Here is a 19,353-nt window from a genome sequence, read left to right as displayed (position 1 = left end):
CGAAATGATTACAAGAATCCTTAAGCTTCATATAGAAATTTAAGAATTATTTTAAGACTCCTTTTGATTTTAATGAAGACAATGAAGTAGATTTTGATCATAATAATATTATATATAATATTAGAAATTATTTATATAATATTTATAAAGAATATAGTATAAAATATGGGATACAATTTAATAATTCTGAAATATAATACTAAGTAGTAATTTAAAATTTACAAAAGCATAAATTTTATTAAAAGAATGGACGAAACGTTCACGAAGATCCTCAAGTTCTACGAGCTTAAGAATTATTTTACGATTTCTTTTGATTTTAATAAAGCAGATAGCGAAGTAGATTTTGATGTCTAAAGTGGTGGTCATAGAAAACTCAAAGTTTTCTCGTCCTCTCCATGATCGTCAAAGAAATTTTAGCTTGTTCAGTGTTAATAATTATTGTGGAACAGACGTTCAGTGTCAGCGATAACATATTGGATGAACGACGATCAACTTTATCTCCCGACTTGACGATTGGATCAGTGCTGAAAAAAATCCAAGGAATGTAATTTTCAGATGATGAAGTGAAAGAATTTGATACCGAAAGAACAAATACTATAGGAACAAAAAATGGAAGTGAATAGCATCACTTCATAAGGTAAAAAGGTAAAAAAAGATAAGAGAACTATGTGAGCTTTGATTTCCCTATACCCTAAGGGGATATGTAGACAATTAAAATAAGTGCAAGTCTTTTTTTAATAGATTTTTAATATTTTTTAATATAATAATCTTGAACTGTGGTGAATTATGACAAATCGTGTACGAGCCTTGAACTGACGGTTTCAAACTATGAACCATAACAGTTTTAGACGGTTAAAGTTAAGGTCAATCTCTCAAGAATCGTTAAACTGACGGTTCTGAACTGTTGAACCGGTGATTTCAAACTATCGAATCGTTGGTTCGAAATCGGGTTAGGTCTAAAAGAGTCCCGAAGTCTTAAAGTTATTCCTTCATAACCTTGGAAGTATAAACATTCCGAGGATACGAAAGCGATTCTAGATGCCAAAGCAAATGCAGGGAGGATGCCCTTTCCAAAAAGAGCATCCCATGGACCTGCACTGAGAGCTATGATCACCTGAGGAAGAACAATCGAAATGCTCAGAACTCCAATTGAATGTCCTTGACCACCACCACCATTGACAGCCAATTGTGCTGTGACCGTGAAGGGGACACTGAAAATAGAACCACCGCCACTGCTCTAACCCTTCCATCAGCAGTGATTGCTTGCTGAATTGAGCCATGGAGGTTCTTCAAGGACCAAGCACTTATGATCGCAGTGGTAACCATGCCGGCAAACATAATCAAGTTGCTTATCGTCCTCTCGAGATGGTGCAATGGTTAAGACATGAGGTGTTATCACATGAGATTTTAGGATCAAAACTTGACGTGTCCGAGCATGTCTTCCCCCATGCCTCGACTACTTGTACTAATGACTAATAGTCATCCGTAATTTACTTCTTCCGTGTTAGTTTAAGAACAGGTTAACAGAGATATTGAAAGCGAACGAATCATCTTTTGTCACATAATTTAATTAAATTGCTTATCGCCCAAACCACTCTCAGAGTCAGCCTTTGGCACATTGGCTCTATGAAGAACGAGGTGATGCCTAGCACAATCGAGCTCAGTAGCAAACCAATGCACCTTCTCGGACTCCCCGATCGTAAGCATCAATTTGTGAAGGAGTTTTACTTGGATTGCCGTTGTACACTTTGCACCCCATCCAATCAGTGTCATTGGTGTCATTGAGGATAAATGGAAACTGATGCGGCGATTAAGGTGGGGCTTCTGAGTCGGATCAAAGTCAAGAGAGTTGGATGATATAGCGGTTAGAGTTAAAGAAGGGTCAACCTTCGAAGCCAGTGTAGTTGATTACTTCGGCCGGAGATAGCCAACAAGACCGTTAAGCCGATCGGACTAAGGCGCGGTTAGACGTTCATCCATGTGACATTAATGAAGCTTTGAGCTAAGTCAGTATTCCGCGTAGAGCCAGTCTTATCCTTGGTTCAGAAATAACACAGTTAACTGACTCAGTGGAGTGATCTAGCAGATAGAACCAGTTGGACACTCAGTCTGTCCAAGCACTCTGGCTCAAGAAAGAGGCCGAGCGAAGGCCAAGTTTATGGCTACAGTTCTCTAATTTGATCGGTGGTACCTTCGAGCGATAGTCGGTTGGGACACTTCGGAGGCTCGGTCAGATTAATAGTTTAACACATAGTGGACCCCTCAATCCAACAACCTCGTATTACTTTTTTACATTTTTTTGTGCCATGGAGGATAGAGAATATTCTACAGATAAGCTATACACTAGAAACTTCCCCCCGTCATGCACAGAAACTACGGGTCTATTTTGGGAAAGATATCAGAGCAACTTTATGATATGCCTTTGTTGAAAACGCTTTGAGATTTGTGGATAAATAGTGACATTATAAAAAGGAGTCTCCATCTATAAGCGGAGGTACACTCACACGACATGATACTACTAGCTACTGTTCATTCATTTTACTTGACTCGACTTGATCATCGGATGACCAACACCGGGGACCTCTTCCCTGGCCTAGCAATTAACGCTCTTTTTGAAATGCAGGAGCGCTTCGGAGGCATCTAGGGGCAGCGAGGAGTCTATATTCCATCAACTTTAGAATCATTTGTTAGACCCCGTGGTTGTTTTGATGTGATCAACCAAGTTAGGTTAGGTACTGTTTGTTATTTGATCCTTGTGTCTAAGTGTGCAGGAGCTTAGGAGCGCAGGAAGTCGAGCGGAAGACGTAGCTAGCGAGAAGGACGGCACAGGAAGGGAGCCGACGAGCTCGGTGCGTCCGACGGACGAGAGAGCTGCGGAATAATACACCAGTGGACGAGAAGAACATGCGCGACGTTCAAGGGACGAGAAGTCGGGATGAAAGCCTGCTCGTGGAGAAGGCCGGAAATTGGGTTCGGGTGAGCCTTATTTCGGTTGGACGAAATCACCCAAGCAATCGGAACTTCGGAAGCCTTCGTGAAGATGAAGAAAAACCGAAGAAGCCATTGAAGGCGCCTTCAACAGTGTTGAAGGCGCCCTCAACTAGGTCAACTCGACCGTTTGCGCGCGGATAAAGTTTTGTCCGCTCACCTCGGCTGGAGGCGCCCTCAACCTTGTTGGAGGCGCTCGCAAGGCTCGAGATAAGTTTTCCAGGAGCTATATAAAGGTCCCTGGAGCTAAGAAATTATTCATTCAATTCTGTATCAACTTCCTAGCAACTGTTTGAGCTTCTAGTGTGTAAAAGACTTCTCTGCCTTCAGAGAAGGAGACTTTTCTAGTGTGCTTTCCAACTGCCTTGGATTAACAAGTTTCTTGGTTGTAACCAAGTCAATTCATTGAGTTCCTTTCTCTCTTTTCTCTTAATTGATTTTGTTTTATTATTGTTGCTATTCTCTTTGAGTTGAAAGTTTTGAGGAGGGTATTTTTATTTTATAGGCAATTCATTCCTCCCTTCTTACCAGCCCCGCTGCTCCAATTCTCAGCCAATTATTTTCTCCGCTTTCACACAAGATCAAAAACCATGATAACCAAGTAAGGGCGGTGACGAGAAGCACAAGGCATTATGGGACTTCTTTTGCAAAAATCATAGCGATCGACCAGCAAAAGAGAATGAAAACCATTGCAACAAAAAAAATAAAAACACCCTTCAAATTGGCACAAGTTTTACAGCATGCATTTGTCATCAAGTAAGGAAACCATTTGTGCCAACTTCCACTGAACCGCATGAGTACCCAAGATATTTCCAAAAGCCATCCATTAGCAGAATGGGACCGGATCCTCTTATCCCTTTATCTTGGTTCGTTCTTGGACTGGGATAAGAGAATTGGTGGGAGGTCATGACCCCCACCTGTTAACAGGTGGGGGGCTATTGCCTCCCACCAAATCAAGGCTGGATCATGAGTTGGCCCAACCCTTGCGGACTAGAAGATCCGTCCCCTAACAGAATATAGCATTTGTGATATTACACTTAGGCATCAATATTCAGTTAATTAAATTAATTTAGTATTAATTTTATATAATTTTTAAATAAATTTGATTAATTCAGTATTAATTAAAATAATCAATTTTTAATTTGATTTGATTAACTCGATTTTAATAAAATTTTGATTAAATTCAGTTAATCAATATTAAATTGATTTTGATTAATTTAATTAATTTATACGTCAAATTAAGTAAGTGAATACTCATCCCTATTTGCAACCATGACGGCTCAATAGATCAGCCATAAGCGCGTGAGCTGGACCTTGAACTGCATTCTTCGAAAGATCCAATAGTCAGATACCGTGTTATAGAGGGCCATGACAAATGCTGCAATGTTGCTTTCTATCACCTAATGCATATCCGAAGAAAATCCTATCACAGTTACTTTAAGAAATATAAACAGACATCCAACGAAAATGAAGGGTCTTCTTGTAAATCTCTAAGGGCGTTTTTGGTTCGGGATTATCGTTGATAACCTTAGTTGGTTATCAACGATAAACTTTTTTGGTTCCAGTAATTGGTGATTCTTGGTAATGTAACATTTCCGTCACATCAACAATTAGGGAATAGAATCAGGAATCGGAAAACTTTGGAAGCCTTAGGTTTTTTTACAATTCCGAGATAATCAATAGTTTTTTTTCCAAAATTACCCTTCGAAGAGCATAGCAAGAGCATTATGAGGATGTCGGTCGCGGCATCACTATCATCGGCCTATGCCTTCTCTCCCCTCCGAGCTCCTCCATGAGATCTTCTTCCGCCTCACCCTCACGGAGTTTCTCGTGTTCGCTCATGACTTCTCTTGACGACTTCCGCGGCCTCTATGAGGGAAGCTCCGATCGCGGCAGCGGATGGCTCCTCAACTACAAGAAGAGGTTCCCTAGGGATTTCGTACTATGTGGATTCAATGACCGCTTCAGCCGAAGGTTCAAGATCCCCGTTGAGAGCACGACTGTCACCCCCGGCGAGGACCTCTACTTCCTTGCTGCCTCCGGGGGTGTCTTCCTTTTTTGCCTCCAGAAGTCGTCGTGAGGTCATCGCGATCAACATCGCCACATGCTTTGTGCGACAGATCTTGCCTAGCCCCATAGGGTTGTGCGACACCGCGTCGTGGAGGAGATCGGGCTGAAGTTGGTCGCCGATCCCTCCGGCGTCAATCACTTTCACTTCCTCTTCATTTTTCGTGGAGATGGCGCACCGACGACTTGTGGAGGAGGCATCATTACTGCAAGGAGAAGTTGTTGACATAAAAAAAATTGGGGAGGAGCCCCAATTTTAATAAGGGAAAATAAAATATATTAAAATAATTAAAAATTTTAATCACATATCTAAATATATATAAATTTAATATATATATAATAAGTTAATTACATATCTAATTATATTTTAAAAATATATAAATTTATTTTAAAATTTAAAATTTATAAATCAATTTTATTTATTTATTATATATATTATCAACTTATTCATTAATATAATAATAATAATAATAATAATAATTATTATTAATTTAATTTATTCTACAAAATTAATCATATAATTAAACAAGGGGTAATATCTTAAATATCAAATTAGATTATACCATTATCTAGTTGAACCAAACAAGATTAAGATTATGTTTTATTCTCTCATAATCTTGGTTACGTGATTATTTGGTAATCACATAATCTTGGTTATATGATTACTTGATAATCATATAACTAAGGTTATATATAGAGTTTTGTTAAAATACGAACATGTGCATGCGGACTCGTCCGCGACAAAATTTGATTTCTTTTTATATTTTTCATGCGGACTCGTCCGCGACAAAATTTGATTTCTTTTTATATTTTTATATTTTTTTTACCATCCTCGTTCTCCTCTCTCTCGTCGTCGTGTGCCGATCGTGCCAGCCTCGCCTACTCGCCTCCGGCCGGCCGGTTGGCGGGCCGTCACCCACCGGTCAGGCTGTCACCCCGCCTCCTCGCCTCTGGCCGCCCACCACCCGTCGACCACCCACCGGCCACGACCCACAGAAGGAAGCCTGGAATTCTCCGTTGTGTTTCTTCGTTCTCGCCGAAGCTGCTCGCCGTGATCACCGTGCCTCCTCGCCCAGTCGCTGGCCATTTGCCCACCGCCGGCGGCCTCGGTCGCCTGGACCCCCCCACACTATAGGCCAGGGGGTGAATCCGTCGGGGATCGCGGCATGGATTCCGGCTGCTGCCGCTTGCCCACCGTCGAGCTGAGAGGAAGTCTCGGCGGCGAGGGGATCTAGTCGCGTCGGATTCCGGGCACGATCGCGCCGGAATCTTGTCGCGATCTCGTCGGAATCTGGCGCGATCGCGTCCAGTCACGATAGGCGATAGCATCCGGAATCCAGCCGCGATCGCGCCAGATTGGGACGCGGCGAGAGAGAGACGCAGGCGCGCGAGGAGGATCGCGGCGAGAGAGAGACGCATGCGCGCGAGGAGGATCGCGACGAGAGAGAGAGCAAGCGTGTGAGGAGGATCGCGAGGCTTCGGCCGGGACGAGAGGAAAAGAAAATAAGGAAAAATAGGATGACGCGATAAGAAATAATGAGAAAGAGTTTGTCGGTATGATTCCATAGATAAAGGTCCGTAGTTTGTCCGTGTATATATATATATATATATTTTTTTTTTTTTTTGATAACTTAAATCAAATACACCCTAAAAATATTATCAGTGCATAAACAAATACATAACTACTAAGCCTGCAACAGAACCACATAACTACTAAGCCTGCAACGGACCGCATAGCCACGAAATGGAAGAGAGTGCATGAGATAATCCTAACTAGGAAAGTATTCAATTAAACTGAATTGATTTTTTCTTGAAATAACTGAACCAACTAAAATTTTAAAAATAACTTAACAATCCAAACTATAAAATATTGATTAATTCGGAAAAAAAATCAAATTAATCAAAAATTTCTAATTAGAGTCTAGAAATTAAATTTTATTAATTTCAGTCTAGAAAAATATGTTTAAAAATTTGATTTAGTTTACAAATTTAATTTATCTGGTCTATTTAATTTAATTGAATAAAAAAAATTAAAATGAATTTAATTAATTAATTAATTTTAAAAAATAAAATTTTAAAGAAATTAGGCTGAATTTTAAAATTTAATTAATTTGTTCGATTCGATTTAATCAAATTCTCTTATTATATAGATTTAGAAATAATATAGGTCAAATATTATAATAAATATAGAAATATATTAACTAATAATTTTAACATGACAAGCTCACATTTGATTCAGATACATGTTGCCAAGCTGCTGCTAGACGACCAGCACTTGTTACAATGGCGGAGCAATCAATCTAATTCGACGATGCCAGATCGAGCCATGGCTCGACCTGTTTAACTAGTCGCACGCAAGTCAAATTCGATCTCAATTGTTCGACCAAAAGTGAAGAGAGCCGTTCCGAAAGTGCCCATTTTCTAAGCTACCAAGAACCCCAATCAAGTTAGAGACTAATTGCACATGTTTAAGTTAGTTTGACACTCTTAAGAGATAAGATGAATTAAAATAAATTTGCTTGAACAAGATGTTTTATATTTTTACGTCATTAAATTTTATCTTCTATTATTCTAAATTCTATAGGCAAGTACTAATTTCATATTATTCTAAATTCGATCCATCAATCGATTTCAGATATATATTTTTTTAAATATTAAAACAAATAAAAAATATAAATAAATGTGTCCGAAATGATAGATAGACTTAGAAAGATCGAAATGATATTAATTTTAATCAATATTCACTAACAACGATGACCTGATACTGAATGGTAAAGGCGTCAAACCATCAACAGCTCACTTTTCAAATCACATGACAGCTTTTTACCGTTTAAAGTATGATCTTTTTTATTTATTGGTAGAATGGATAATTTTTACTTATAAAACTTATAAAATAAATGGGATCATTCATTCCTATCAATATATATAAAGAAATCATCCTGTGGACCATTTTTTTGATCCAGAAGATCTGGCCTCCTCCAACAACCGATAAACTCAGGCACGTCGCTTGTTTCGATGAAAGTCAAAACCAGTCATACCTGATCATGGAGATGTCACAGTTTTCTTTTCATGAGGAATAATTATAATACATGTAACGATTCGCCGGTTGCTAGAGGAAATCCTTTTGATGTACCGTAATAGATTTAAAAGGAGAAAATAAAGAAAGAGAAAATCGAAGAGAGTCTTGTTTTTTTGGCGCATATATTTGGTATTTATACATGTGAGATATATCTAGATGGAAAAATGAGGAAGAAATATCAGTGAAAAAGAGATAATAGTCATGAGAATCATGACTTGGGTCTTGTTGAATCAGGCTCGGAGTGCTCGACCTAACGACTTAGCAATTTGATAGCTTGATAAGTCAGACTAACTTGACAGCTTTGTCCTAAGTATAACTTAGATAATGATGACTCAACAATATGACTAGGCTAGCTCGGAGTGGAGCCATGTCCGGAATAGGCTAGATATTGACGGGACGGTGTCAATCAGAAACTTAGTAAACTAGTGGAGATGAGAGGATTTAGTAGCTACAAACAAAAAGATTTTTTTATCCATCCGTCTAGACTCTAGTAGCTATAGAAAACACTTCATTTTGAGTTGAAATGATCATCACAAAAACTCTTTGACCGTTCCATTTTGGTTTAATTAAAGAATCAATTATTTGAGTGTTTTTAATACAAACTTGTCATTTTGGTTGTTGTAGTGCCTTCGTAATTGAAACAAATATATTACATTTTATTGATGAAATATTACTCAGACAGGAACAAATATATATGAATAAAGATTACATGACATCAAATTCCAATCCTTCTCAGAAGCACATATCAAGAACGCAGCAGCAACACAGTGCAGCACAACTGCAAATCAAATCCCAAATTAAAAAATAAATAAATAAATAAATAAATAAATCAGAAACCAAGGGAATGGAAATTCATTTTATTCAGACAGGAAAACATTTCTACGTTTCATTACCATCCTTTCCAGAATCCATCTCCACGGCTGCTTGTCTCGACCGGAGCCTGCTGCTGATTCGCAGCAACCATCGTCGGGTAGCCCTGCGGCGGCGGTGCCACCGTCGGCGGGTAGGCCTGCTCGGACGGAGGAGGGTAAGCTGCATGTTTGTCACACATGTATAATCTTATCTCCTTCTAATCAAGTAACTTAAATTCAAGAAAGAAGAATGGATCAGTACTTGGGGGAGGGGGTTGTTGCTGATCGAAGTAACTCATACTGAAACCGAGAGGAGAAGAGAAGTTAATGCGAGGATCGATCACAGAACAGAGTGAGAGGCGTATTTTATGTATGCAAATAATGCAAGCACTCTTTGAAAGGCAAAGCACGCTTCAACTTAAGAGTCAAAGAACAGAAGTAGGAGTTTGATGATTGCACTCAACTGCTCCATTCATCAGCACTCAACTACTCTGTATCCAGATTTCTTTTTGTTTTTTTTTAATAGCGATTAGGATGGTGGATCAATTTTCAACCTCGAATCAAATAATCTTTTGTTCAATCTTTTTGATGAGATAGGCTATCTTCAAAATTAATCGGATGAACGAAGGTCACGAGGAAAACATGTCAATCTTCAAAGTTTTCATATTTTTTTACAGCCATTGATCCGGTCTGAGATCAGAGGATGGGTTGACTCTTTAATGTATCCGCAACAGAGATCTTTCGGTAGGTTGGATGCACGTCATGTCGGATTTTATTGAATGAGTGTTGTCGGGTTGACTTCTATTGGATCGGCCCTTGTCGGATCGACTTTTAAAGATGTCAGGCTGGCTCTATCGGCTTCAGTCGAGTCGATAATTGTCGGATTGGGCAGTTACCGAGTCGGCTGTGTCAAGCTGAGCTACGCAAGGACTACGGTCAAGGCCCTAGTGACGACGATTAGAAGGGCTCAAAAGGGGGCTAGAAGGAAGGCTCAGTACCACTTCCGACACTCAAGGAGTACCATTTTGACACTCAAGTCAAAATCAGGAGAAGATAAATGATACTAATGATGTAACAGCCATAAATATCAATATCACAATGTACCTCTTAGTTCTGTTGGGGTAGTATGGTAGTTGAGGCATAGAATGTTGATACATGAGGTCTTGGGATCGAAACTCAACGCGTTTGAGTATGTCCTCCCCCATGCCTTGGCCACTTGCACTAATAGCTAGTAGTCATCCATAATTTATCTCCTCTGTATTAACGGATGGATTGACAAGGATGTTAAAAATGAGCGAATCATCTTTTTATCACACAATGTACCTCTTAATGTTGCCATCATATAGAAATGATTTACAAGATCCCCAAGAGACGTACCTTAATGGATGTTATTGTAATTGTCGTGTCGTGCTCGAACTCTAGTTCTAGCTGGTTGGACTTAACTTGACTGAAACTCAAGTTGAGCTCAACCATGAGTTAGTTGACTTGACCTGAGTTTGGTCTTGAGTTGGCTGACTCAACTCGATTGTGTTGACAAAATCCTAGGCCTTGAACTTGAAAGAGCTGGTTTGATTGAACTTGAGTTCGTCTCAAACTAATCAAGCTTCGTATTGACCGAGTCCTAGGCCTACCACATGGTCCATGTTGTCTCCGCTACATCAATTGCTTTTGTAAGAATTTTTTTTTATTTATCTTGAATCAAGGCTTTTATTAAGTTAAGTTGGCCGGACCAATCTGGTTAGACCGGTTCAATCAATATGTGCTAATTTGAACTGTTGTTCATGCGGATGAGATCTAATTCCCTACAAGTTTGGTCACTTTTTAGAATGCTCTAAACTTCTAATAAAATTTTTTTCTTTGTAAAATACTCGGATCTTATTTCTTTATCAACGACTACTTATTTAATTTGTTCCTCGTAAAATTGTTCATGATCGGTCTCTAACATCAATAAATTGTTGAGTTTGGTATTTTAATTCAAACTATTTTTTGGTTTAGTTGTTGTTTTGGCAATGCATGTGTGTATGCATTTAGTCCCACATTGCTAAGCAAAGAAGGTTGGAAGACCTTATATATGGAGTCCTTCCATCCTTGCTTAGCAAAGTAAAGGGGGACCTACACGCATGCACGGGCCGAGCCCAAATCAGGTGGCTTGGGGGGGGGGGGGGGGGTTCGAGCCGGAAATCCATAAATCGGGCACGACGCACGCGATCATCGCGCGCAGGGGGGTGCAAATCCCCAGCTTGTGGGCCTCGCACTTGGGTTTGGTTCTGTCCGCGCGGAATACGCTTTGGTGCGTGCACTGCTTCGGAGTGTATAAATACAGAGTAGTCTGTTCTGAGGTTGAGTCCGAGTGCGGCGTTCATTTTGGAGTGCACCTACGGACGACGTGAGTAGTTGTCGGCTCTTGGGAGAATTTTGCCGGAGAGTCTCTGCACCGTGGGCGGCAATAAATTCTCTAAAGACAGTCTGCATGCCGACGCTTCAACCAGAGATACACGATTTCTCAACCTTACTCTTTTCATTTACAAATTTATTGCATGCTTGCTATTTTGGTGCAAATAGATTACTGTGTTTGCGTAATCAGTAGTACAACAATTTTAGAGAATTTATTGTAAGCATCAGTAGACATGATGAATGATAGGGTAATGGGGTATGATGAGGCTAGTGCTAGACCCGAGAAATTTTTCGGACAAAACTTCAGACGTTGGCAACAACGGATGAAATTTTGGCTTACTACGCTAGGGTTATTCTCCGTTATAGAAACAGATCCTCTTTCACCTAATGAAGAGAAACCTGCCTATAGTGCTGCCTTACAGAGGTTTAAGCAAAAAGATTATCTCTGACATGGGAGGATCCTGTCTGCCCTCTCAGACGCACTATTTGATGTGTACTGCTCAACGGCTTCGGCTAAAGAGCTATGGAAATCTTTGGATAAAAAAAATAATTCTGAAGATTCTGGTTTAGAAAAGTACACTGTGGCAAAATTCCTAAACTTCAAAATGGTTGAAAGAAAATCTGTGGTTGAGCAGACACATGAATTCCAAGTTCAAATTCATGGTCTTGCTGAAGGAGATATGCCATTACCCGAAAAATTTCAGGTCTTGTCTATCATCGAAAAATTACCTCCGAGTTGGGAAGATTTTGGCATGACTTTTAAACATCGGAGAGGTAAAATCTCTCTAGAAGATTTGATGATTGCCTTAAATATCAAAGAAGAACTTCGGAAGCAAAATAAAAATGATGATATAAAAATGCCTATGGATTTTATTCCAAAGGCAAACGTAGTAGTCTCATCTGACAAGAAAAAATTCAAAAATCAGAAAATGAAGAACAAGATGAAACTCAAACCAAAAATTCAAAAGAAAAATGGAACCAAGCCGTGTTGTGCATGCGGACAAGTTGGACATTATGCCAAATTCTACCCCAAGAAGAAGAACCAGAGCAATATGTCCAACACCAAGGCACAAGCAAATGTTGTGACTGCTAGTGACGGCACCAACGATAGGTTTGTTACCTTCAAACCCGAACTAAATTTGATCTATCAACCCAATGAATGGTTAGTTGATACAGGTGGTAATGTGCACTGTTGTGCTGATCGCTCTGCCTTCCTTACTTATCAGGTAATTGAAGGCACTTCCATGGCCATGGGGAACCATTCTGCAGCCAGGGTGTTTGGGATATGATAAGTTGACCTGAGGTTCACCTCAGGAAAAGTCCTATCACTGCATGAGGTGCATCATGTTCCAGCGGTCCGTCGGAATCTGATTAGCGGGTCAAAGTTAGTCCGTGCTGATTATGAGTTGAACTTTAAATGTAATAAAGTTGTAATATTACATTTAGGAACTTTTATTGGAAAAGGTTACCTTAATGAAGGTTTATTTAAACTCAATATAGAAAATGCTACCTTAAATAAATCTACTGATGTTGGTTGTTCATATAACATTGAGTCTTATGATATATGACATGACAGATTAGGACATGCCAATTTTAATACCGTAAAAAGGATGATGAATCTAGACATGATTCCTAAGCATGCTATAAATGATAAGAAAAAATGTGAAGTTTGTGTGCAATATAAACAACCCCGTAAACCCTTCAAATCAGTTGATAGAAATTCTGATATTTTAGAATTGATTCATACTGAGTTTAACGGTGTAATAATGAGAGACTATAAATAGTATTTCATTATCTTTATTGATGATCATTCTCGTTATTGTTATGTTTATTTGCTGAAAACTAAGGATGAAGCTTTAGATAAATTTATGATTTTTAAATCTGAAGTTGAGAATCAAACAAATAAAATTATTAAGAGGTTAAGGTCTGATAGGGGTGGAGAGTTTACCTCAAACCTGTTTCAAAAAGTTTGTCAAGATGCAGGTATAATTCACGAGGTAACTGCTCCATATAGTCCTCAATCCAACGGTATAGCAGAATGAAAAAATTGAACCCTTGAAGATGTTGGTTGCTACTCGGAAAGCCTATAGGTTCCACTGTACAAAAATTTTGTACAAAGGTCTGAACCTTTTCCTAGCTACCATGTGTTCTTTTAAATTAAATTTTGGATCTCCTGCGGAACTTAACACGTTTGATCCAAAACTTAATCTATTTGTTCTTTTAGGTTTTGACTTGGATCTCCTGCGGAACTTAACACGTTCGACCCAAGTCTCCTTAAGTTATTAATTCCATTAAATATTAATTTCCATAAAAGGTTCCCAGTACTGACGTGGCGAGGCACATGGCCTTCTTGGATATGGGAGCAACCACCACCGACTAGACAAAACCTTTAATAGAAAGCTAATATTTAATTTCCTAAAATAACTTTAGCTTAACCAAAGAGAACAATCAAATCACAAGGAAAAGAAAGAAACAAAAGAACACAACTTCGAAAAAAACATATTCGAAATACTAGAACGTAAGCCTCTTGTATTTGGTATTATTTCCATAAATAACTAGCATGATGCGGAAATAGAAATTACTAGTTATACCTTGTAGAAAAACCTCTTGATCTTCTACCGTATTCCTCTTCTAACCTCGGACGTTGTGTGGGCAACGATCTTCCAAGATGAGAAACCACCAACCACCTTCTTCTTCTCCAAGCAAGGTTCGGCCACAAAAGAAAAGCTTCACCAAGGAGAAAAACCAAAATACTAACCAAGCTCCAAGAGATGCTAGCTTTCTCTCCTTCTTCTTCTTCTTCTCCAAGTAGTATCCGGCCACCACAAGAGCTCCAAGGAGGGGAGAGAGGTTCGGCCACCACAAGAGGAAGAGAGGGAGAGGATGGACCGGCCACCACAAGGAACAAGAGAGGGAGAGGAATAATAGATGTTGTGTCTTGAGAAGGCACCCTCACCCCTTCTTTTATATTCCTTGGCCTAGGTAAATTAGGAAATAAATTTTCCTTAATTTCCTTGACATGATTTAATTGAGAGAAATAAAATAAAATTTCCCTAATTAATTTGTGATGGCCGGCCACATCATTGGAAGGCAAATAGGACAAGTTTCAATCAACAATTAAAACTTCCTAATTTGTTTCCGGAAATTTTAAAAAATAAAATTTCTCTTTAAAATCTCTTCATGGTTAATAAAAGGAAATTTCTATAATTTTAATTTTATCAATCATGTGGATAATTTTAAAGAGAAAATAAAATATCTTACCAATCTACAAATTAGGAAAGAGATCTAATCTCTTTCTTAATCTTTGAGATCTTTTACAAGAGAGATATTTTAATTTTAATTCTCTTTAATAAATTATTTCTTCCACATAATAAAAACTAAAATTAAAATCCCTTTTTAATTTTATTTGGCCGGCCCTACTAGCTTGGGTTCAAGCTAGGGCCGGCCACCCCAAAATATACCTAGGCCGGCCCTAGCTTGTTCCCAAGCTAGCTTGGCCGGCCCCCATTGGGTGGGTATAGAAGGTGGGTATAGGTGGGTATAGAACTCTATAAATAAGAGGCTACGATAGGGACCGAGAGGAGGAATTGGTTTTGGTCTCCCGATAAAATTAAGCATCCCGTGTTCGCCCCGAACACACAACTTAACTTTATCAATGATAATTCATTCCACTAGAGAACTATCATTGAACTACCGCACCAATCCCAAATTACATTTTTGGGCTCCTTCTTATTATGAGTGTGTTAGTCTCCCTGTGTTTAAGATATCGAATGTCCACTAATTAAGTGAGTTACTGACAACTCATTTAATTAATATCTAAGTCCAAGAGTAGTACCACTCAACCTTATTATCATGTCGGACTAAGTCCACCTGCAGGGTTTAACATGACAATCTTTATGAGCTCCTCTTGAGGACATTATCAACCTAGTATCACTAGGACACAGTTTCCTTCTATAATCAACAACACACACTATGAGTGATACCATTTCCCAATTTATCGGGTTTATTGATTCATCGAACTAAATCTCACCCATTGATAAATTAAAGAAATAAATATCAAACATATGTGCTTGTTATTATATTAGGATTAAGAGCACACACTTCCATAATAACTGAGGTCTTTGTTCCTTTATAAAGTCAAGATAAAAGGAACGACCTCAAATGGTCCTACTCAATACACTCTGAGTGTACTAGTGTAATTATATAGTCAAGATAAGCTAATACCTAATTACACTACGACCTTCTAATGGTTTGTTCCTTTCCATTCTGGTCGTGAGCTACTGTTTATAATTTATAAGGTACTGATAACATCATCTTCTGTATGTGACACCACATACTATGTTATCTACAATATAAATTAAATGAACAACTACAAACAAATGTAGATAATTAGACCAAATGTGATTCTTTATTCATAATGAATGTTTACAAAGCTTAGGCTTTCAGTATACACTCCAACAGAAGATATGATTAATTTCATGTTAGGCAGTTCTGGGTTACCCAACTACATGTGGGGGGAAGCTTTATACACTGCATGTCATGTGTTAAATAGAGTCCCCATGAGGTCAAGGGATAAAAGCCCATATGAGCTTTGGAAAGACCGGAAGACAAGTTTGAAATACCTTAAAGTGTGGGGGTGCCTTGCAAAGGTACTAGTACCTGAACACAGAAGGAAAAAATTTGGTCCAAAAATCGTAGATGATATCTTCTTGGGTTATGCTCAAAATAGTATTGCATATAGGTTTCTGATTATTAAATCTGAAATTTATGGAATAGATGCAAATACTATTGTATAACTTCGTGATGCTACATTTTTTGAGGATATATTTCCTATGAAGACGAGAACACCTCAATCTATATCTAGTATTCCTACTAGAGATATGCCTGCTTCCATAGAGGCCCCATTATCCGTAGAAGGTACACCTTCCTCAAGTCACTCTAGACTAGATGAATCTAGTGAGCATACAAAACTGAGAAGAAGCAAGAGGCAATGTGTGTCTACAGATCTAGGCCAGGACTTTATCACCTATAATATAGAAGGTGACCCTGTGACATATAGAGATGCTATGACTTCTCCTGAAGCTAAGCACTGGAAAGAGGCCATTAAAAGTGAATTGAACTCTATTATCTCTAATGTCACTTGAGAGTTGGTAGATTTACCTCCTGGGTGTACCACTATAGGATGTAAATGGGTGTTTAAGAAAAAACTAAAACATGATGGGTCAGTAGATAAATTCAAAGCCCGCCTAGTTGCTAAGGGATTCAAACATAAAGAAGTGATTGACTATTTTAACACTTATTCTCCTGTTACCAGAATTACTACAATCCGAGTGTTAATAGCATTGACATCCATATATCATCTTGAGGTCCATCAAATGGATGTCAAAATGGCATTCCTAAATGGAGATATTGAAGAAGAGATATATATGGATCAGCCTGAGGGACATGTAGTTTCTGGAAATGAAAATAAAGTCTGTAGGTTAGTCAAATCTCTTTATGGTTTGAAGCAAACCCCAAAGCAGTGGCACGAAAAATTTGATAGTGTTATGCTATCGTTTGGCTTTGAAATGAATGACTCTGATAAATGTGTGTATGCTAAAATGAAAGGTGATAATTGTATTATCTTATGTTTATATGTAGATGATATTCTACTTTTTGGTTCTAACCTTTCTATTATTAATGAGACTAAGGCCTCTTAGGTGGTAAGTTTGATATGAAGGATATGGGTTGTGCTGATATAATTTTAGGGCCGAAGTTGACTCGTTCAACTGATGGAATAGCAATTTCTCAGTCACTCTATATTGAGGGAGTATTAGAGAAATATGACTATAGCCAAGTTAAATCTGTCGTCACACCCTATGATCCTTCAAAAACTCTCCACAAGAATAAGAGTGGTGTGGCAGTGTCTCAATTAAGATACTCACAAATAATAGGTAGTCTAATGTATTTAGCAAATTGTTCTAGACCTGATATTTCTTTTGCTATATCGAAATTGAGCAGGTTTACCAGTTGTCCGGACAAAACGCATTGGGGTGCATTAGACAGAGTACTCAGATTCCTAAAAGGTACTATATCCTTGGGCTTGTGGTATGGGAGATTCCCTGCAATCCTGGAGGGATATAGTGATGTTAGTTGGATAGCTGACACTGCTGAGTGTAAAGGCGTTAGTGGTTATGTCTTTACACTTGGAGGCGGTGCAGTTGCTTAGAGGCCTGTTAAACAGACGATTATAACCTGTTCTACATCTGAGGCAAAATTATGTGCTTTGGATACCACAGTAACTGAAGCTGATTGGCTTTAGGGTATTCTTTCTGAAATTTCCTTGATGATAAAGCCAATACCTTCTATTTCAGTACACTGTGATAATTAAACAACAATAGCTTAGATTAGAAGCTCCAAGTATAACCAGAAACAGAAGAGACATGTACGAATAAGATTAAAGTCTATTCGTGAGTTAGTGTCTCTTGGAGTGGTTTCATTGGACTTTGTAAGTTCAAAAGACAATATTGCTGATCCACTCACTAAAAAACTTGATTATGAGAAAATCAAGAGATCCAGTAAGGGAATGAGACTGAGGCCTATCCTGGTTTCACCTATAACGGTAACCCAACCTATCTGATTGAAGATCCCAAGAAGTAGGTTCAATGTGGTACAAACAAGTTATAAGGGTGAATCGTATGCATCAAATTGATTGAGATGTAATCTCATAGTCTCTTCCCTGGATAGATGTTTGACTGTTAGTAAGGATGAGCTTAGGAGCTCTTAATGAGTTCAAGGTCTTAATGACAGGATGCTTGCAGTACATCCTTGGAGAACTCACCTATGTAAGTGTAATTGTGTGGCCGCAGTGTGGGGGGGTCTAGGCAACTCCCCTTAGCACTTATGAAACAAGATTCGGTGGCATGGCCATAATGCACCAACCTAAAAGGATTCAACCGTCGCCCGTGATGAGTTGTTACCAATTGATTTTCACATATAAAAGGTTTAAGTTCAAGACTGAGTTCACTTCAAACCTATGTGAATAAGATTGGCGTACTTAGGTGAAAATTCAAACCGGAAGGTATTTTCACTAAAAGCTCATTGCAACCAAGCCTCAGAACATATCTTTGTTTTCGACCAAAAAAAATAATAATTTGAATTAATGGGGGATTGTTGAGTTTGGTATTTTAATTCAAACTATTTTTTGGTTTATTTGTTGTTTTGGCAATGTATGTGTGTATGCATTTAGTCCCACATTGCTAAGCAAAGAAGGTTGGAAGACCTTATATATGGAGCCCTTCCATCCTTGCTTAGCAAAGTAAAGGGGGGCCTACACGCATGCGCGGGCCGAGCCCAAATCAGGTGGCTTCGGAGGGTTCGAGCCAGAAATCCATAAATCCGGCGCGACGCACGCCATCATCGCGCGCAGGGGGGGTGCAAATCCCCAGCTCGTGGGCCTCGCGCTTGCAGGCGGCCTGGTTTGTTTTTGCCAGTCTCCGGTTTGGTCTGGTTCTAGGTTCTGACCCGCGCGCACTTGGGTTTGGTTCTGTCCACGTAAGGAAGCAACGCGACGCACCTGTCCGCGAGAGGAAGAGAAGCGACGCGGTTCTGTCCGCGTGAGGAAGCGAAGCGACGTACGCTTTGGTGCGTGCACTGCTTCGGAGTGTATAAATACACTTCCTCTGTTCCTTCTCAACTCACTCCAGAAAACAGAGCAGTCTGCTTTCTTTCTTTCTTTCTTTCTTCCCTCTCTTCCCCTATTCTGAGGCTTGGTTCTGCGATCTGAGGTTGAGTCCGAGTGCGGCGTTCGTTTTGGAGTGCACCTACGGACGATGCGAGTGGTTGTCGGATCTTGGGAGAATTTTGCCGGAGAGCCTCTGCACCGTGGGCGGTAATAAATTCTCTAAGGACAGTCGGCACGGCAGCGCTTCAACCAGAGATACACGATTTTTCAACCTTACTCTTTTCATTTACAAATTTATTGCATGCTTGCTA

At 39.1% G+C, this 19,353-nt stretch overlaps 1 pseudogene; it reads right to left on the bottom strand.

Moving 5' to 3' along the window:
* Window positions 1–989: 989 nt before the first annotated feature.
* Window positions 990–3,817, bottom strand: LOC121974432 (annotated as a pseudogene).
* Window positions 3,818–19,353: the final 15,536 nt, after the last annotated feature.

The sequence above is a fragment of the Zingiber officinale genome, chromosome 4B (assembly GCF_018446385.1).
Source record: "Zingiber officinale cultivar Zhangliang chromosome 4B, Zo_v1.1, whole genome shotgun sequence".
In the NCBI taxonomy this organism is placed as follows: Eukaryota; Viridiplantae; Streptophyta; class Magnoliopsida; order Zingiberales; family Zingiberaceae; genus Zingiber; species Zingiber officinale.
Note: the sequence above shows the minus strand (reverse complement) of the source record. Positions and strands in the feature narration are given on the sequence as shown.